The sequence below is a fragment of the Macrobrachium rosenbergii genome, chromosome 59, assembly GCF_040412425.1.
Source record: "Macrobrachium rosenbergii isolate ZJJX-2024 chromosome 59, ASM4041242v1, whole genome shotgun sequence".
Taxonomy (NCBI): domain Eukaryota; kingdom Metazoa; phylum Arthropoda; class Malacostraca; order Decapoda; family Palaemonidae; genus Macrobrachium; species Macrobrachium rosenbergii.
In genome coordinates this window covers 30,746,902-30,752,113 of record NC_089799.1, presented here as the reverse complement: position 1 = coordinate 30,752,113, position 5,212 = coordinate 30,746,902, and positions in this window count along the sequence as shown.

Below are 5,212 nucleotides of genomic sequence, written 5' to 3'. Positions count from 1 at the left end.
AGGGCAGCACCATTGCTCCTCTTCTGTAGAGCTCCTTCTGCGTGAAAGTACATTTTGTCCAATTGTCAATACACATTAATTTTGACCTTTTGTGTGCTCTTGATTATCCTGTGGGATTCTTCCAGTCAAATGAAAAGTAAAGAAACCGAAATACTTTGGAACCTTTTGAGATAAAACTAACAATAAATTCAGGCAGGTTCCAACCTTGACCCATTTCGATGCTCTACTTGGAAACTATAAGTGGTTATGGTGCTTATGAACTTAATGCAAAACGTTCTGGAGAGCTGGAGAATGAAGAAGTTATTGCTTTAGAATTTGAGTGTATATATGTATATATATATATATATATATATATATATATATATATATATATATATATATATATATATATATATATATATATATATATATATATATATATATATATATATATATATATATATATATATATATATATATATATATATATATATATATATATATATATATATATATATATATATATATATATATATATATATATATATATATATATATATCTCAAATTCTAAAGAAATAATTTCATTATGCAAATTATGTTACCTTCAAAAAACAAGTATAATTTTATTATATTTTGATGCTGTATTAAGGCATGGATTGTAACAATTGACTTTCTATGCACGTCATTTTTATATATATAAAAAAAATTTGCCGTGTTTTTTATGGAGTAATTTTAACGTTTTGTGGAAAAAAATGCCGTATCTGTGGGATTCGGCTCACTCCAAATTGGCAACTCTGCGGCAAGCAGTGATCTCATCAAGCATGAGCATATCTTTAACGGAAGAAAATTTAGGGAGTGATATGTGTTCGTCTCGTTTTCAGCACAACAAATTGGTGTGGAAAACTGTTGTTTAAGGTGAAGTAGACCGAATTAGTGCAGCAGATTGCTGTAAAAATCGTTCAGATAGTGAAACAAGCATGAAATTTGGCACAAACATTCCTAAGACTACGCTCTCTTAGAAAAGGGCACTAGCCACCTGAAAATCCAAGATGGCGGCTATTTTTCAAAATGGCCGCCATCTATGTTGAGATTCACTGGTTTGGGAGCATCTATTGGATGGAATATGCCAGTTTTTTTTTTTTAAACCTCGACTTTTAGGTTATAAAAATGTTCCATACCACATTATTGAAAACCCTTACTAAATGAATTGTAATCAAGATGGCGTACAAAATGGTTGCCATAAAAGTTTTTTTTTCTATCCACAGCGCTAGCAGACATAGAGACCAACTGTTTTTATTTAATGGTATATTCATGTGATCAGACAGTTTAACTAATATGCTATTTTCAACTGAAATAGTAATGGTATGGTCACATACAACATTGTGTCTAAGACTGTAACCATAAAAAGAAAAAGAAGAGAAATACGGACTAAACGCAACCAATCTATGTATAGGTCTCTCAACCTACACCTTTGAAAAATTCGAGGATAAGAAGGTAGGCATAGCATGACACGTTGGATGCTCAAGCTAGATTATCTACTGAAGAGAGGGCAATATTTATCTAGACTTCACATTTGCAAGTGCACAGAGCTGTGCAGGGAAGACCCAGCTTGTAGCACTTGCACCTTTCCCGACAGCCTGCTTTGCATCCACATTTGGTAAGCTGTTGGCAACTCTTGGCTCAGGGCGAGTTGGTTGTCCAGAGGACTTGCCATGCTTCACCAGACTTTTGCCATCCCCACTCAGCAGGGTTCTCTGGCTGTGGCTGACACTGGGTGGCCTGCCCCCACACACAACCAGCCTGGTACGCAGCACGCTTGGTGTGTTGGAGGAGAGCTCCCTGGTTGGTGGAATGGCCTCATATGCCCTTTGTTTTCTGGCAAACATATCAAGTCTAGCCTCATCCACAGTGCCAGCAGTGCTGGATCTTTCATACATAAGTATGACAAACCTCTCCAGGACCTTCAGGTCACTCTCTTCCACTCTGAGAGGGTAGTGACTCAGTTTGGAGAACACAGTGGAGGCCTCTGGAAAGATGTTCCATGTCTGCCAGGCGGTCTTCTTGCCCTTGCTCGGAAGGCTGACACTGTATCACAGCCTGTGAACGCATGGAAGAAGAGCATGCCATTCACCTTCTCCTGGCCCAGAGAGTTGCACAGGTCATGCACAGCAATCCAGCGCAGGCTCTGGCCTTGGCCAAATGCCACCCATAGCTTCTCTAGCCCTAGATTGTGGAGAGTGGAGAAAGCACTGACTGCAACGACAAGAACATCTGTGTCATTTGCTTTAACCGTGATGGTCTTGGCTCCATGTTCTGTGGCATATTTGGCATGGAGAAAGATGCGGGTGTCAGCTTCCTCATGAGAGCACTTTTCCAGTCCCTGAAGACTAGCCTCATGAGTGCTGAGGACAGCAGACCCTTTCGTGGCAATGACAACATTTGTGGCAGACATCTGGGCAACTTTGTCTGCCAGGAACTGGAACAACTCTGTCTTGTTGGCATCGTGTCTTAGGAAATTGCGCCAGTTGGATGGAATTGTGTTCTTGTCTGTCACCTTGCGCCTTCCTCCTTGACCACGTTGGAGCCTGGTCTCAGCTTTGAGGCTGGATGTATTGTATACATCAAATACAAGATGTGATGATGTGTACTTGCTGCTATAGGATTGTATCACAGGCAAGAAGTCGCAAAGTGCATAGCCCTCAAAGGTCTTTCCTTTCTTTGGTGGCAAGGCATGGACCAAAGCTGATCCATCTACAATGAGGACATCAGTCTTTGGTTCTTTGTCTTCTAGTGTAACATGACTCTCCAGGACCGAGGTCAGCTGAGACTTCTGACATGTGTACAGCCTACCACCCTCACTAAGGGAAGCTGGGAATGTTTGATTCTCGTGCTGGAAGAATTCCTGCAGATCACATTCACGGCTCTGACAGGATATAAATAGCTTTGAGAAAAGCTGGCAATCCTCCTTCAGAAGTTTCTGCTTTGACTGTTCTACAGGAGCAGCTTCTTGCCTGAAGAAGTCAGTTCTGTTCTTCTTTATCGGCTCATAGAAGGAGACTGCATTGTTTGCCAAAGAGTCTGAAAACTTCTGAAATTTAGTGCGGCCTCTGTCAAGGTGTGTCTGTAGAAGTTCTGCTGAGCTGGGGTGGGCAATGTCTTTGTTGTCAATGGAATACAGATCCTGGCTCTCTTCCTGAAAAGGACTTCCCAAGTGTTGCAAAGCCAATGACAGCTTGCTGACTCTCTCCAAGAATGTCTTCTGCGCATGAGGTGTTTGTTCATGGTGTGTTGTCTGCTCATTAGACTCCTTACTTTGAACCTCTGTTTCGTATGCAGACACCAAGCGGATGATCTCTGGGCCAGCCACCATCCATCTTCTGAGTGCTGACGGATCTTCAGTCAGCCCAATGGCTCCGCCATCAGCCTTTATAAAGGCATTGGTCTGCTCATGAGCTTGGTCAAGAGCCATTGCTGAGAACTGGCGACTGGTCTTGTGCACAACAAAGTTGCCAGCCTTGAACTCCTTGTGCAACTCTGGGTGTGAACTCTCTAGGGTAAGCATGTCCCTGAGGTGAATAGGCAGCCAACGAGCATAGTTTGTATTATTGTTGGAAAAGAAGTAGGGTATCAGCTCATGCAATGCCTGGCAGTAGAGGACAAAATTGGCCTCACGGAAGGACCTGATCAGTAGGAATATCACAAGTTCCATAGACAACACCATGTGCCAGAAGTGGAACTGTGGACTCTGCTGTCTTCGAAGGTCACACCACTCCTCAAACTCTAATGCCTGCTCATTGTTGTTTGCTTTCTCAGCACAGTAGTCAGTGTATGCTGTCCTCAGGAGTTTGTACAAACTAGAGGCTGTAACCTGGTGCATCTGCCGTGTCCTGGTTACACTTGCAGCTGACAGGAAGGATTCTGCAGTTCCAGATGAAGCAACTCCTGCCTCCACCAGAGCTCCTGTCCAACCACTGCCATGAAGAAGAGTACCAAGAGATGTCATTGCTGCCATCTCAATGTGCAGACCACCAAACATTACCAGATACTTGTCTTCGCCATACTGATCAGGCCACTGCCACTGCACCTGCTTTGCTACGGCATAGATTGGCTGATCAGCTGTGATTATGGGTATCTGGCCAGGGTTCAGAAAATCAGTGACATCCTGCACTTTCTGCATCACGTGTTTGATCGTAGCAACAGAATGAGCCTGATCACGCAGGAGAGGAAGCAATGAAGTTATGGTTACTTCAAATTCTGGGCTTCTCTTCATTGAAGCGTGATGAGCTGACCACGTCAGATTCACTGCATCATCTATTTCCTGGGTGACTATGACCTTGTCTAGCCACTGATACTCCAGTGCAAGCTGTGGCCCCAAGATATCTGTGGGTGGCTTTGGTATTGCAGTGTTTGGTGGCACAGGGTTCTTTGTTTGAAAGGAAGCTGGTGAGATGTTTGTGAATGTGTCCGGCAATTCAGGCACCGACCTCACTTTCTCAGGTGCAAACTTTAGTTGCTGTCTTTCCTGTCCAGTGTTCTCCTTGGTGGGGTGCTGAAATATGGAGATGCTAGTTCCATGGAAGGAGGTAGTGGCAGTAGTTGCAGATGGGTTGTGGTCGATGTTGTCCATCACTGCAGTGGTGAACAACCCTTTTCGCAGTACTGGGGACAGACCACACCCTCCTCCACATATTTGCTAACTGTGGCATCTCCTAACTGTGCAGAGACCTCCAGTACTCTGTCATAAGAGATACTGAGGCCATACTGATGTAGCATTTCAACCAGGTTTCTCTTCCTGGTTTTGGCATAGACTGAGAGTCCCATGTAGACTGGGAATGGTGTTTCTCTGTCTTTGGAGTGTCTATGAGTTGTTGCTCCCTCTTTGTATCGGGAGTAGCAGTTGAACTGCATGAGCTGTGCAATGGCCTGGTCTGACTTTGATGCTCCAAATCGTAACTGTGACTTGATGTCAGCCCCATGCTCAACCATCCCTACAAACTGGAGCAGGAGAGGAGGCACAGAATTTCGTACACAAGCCTCAGAAAATGTGCCATCAAACCGTGACTGATGATCAAGTATAGACTTTCTGAGAATATTTGCTGCTTTAGCAATGATAACTGCCTCTGAAAGATCAGATGATTGAGCAAGTGCTTTTCCCACATCCTTTTGAAATGCAAGTAATACATCTCTGCCAGATTTATGAGCCTCAAGTTCTGGAATTTCTGCCAGAAGTTT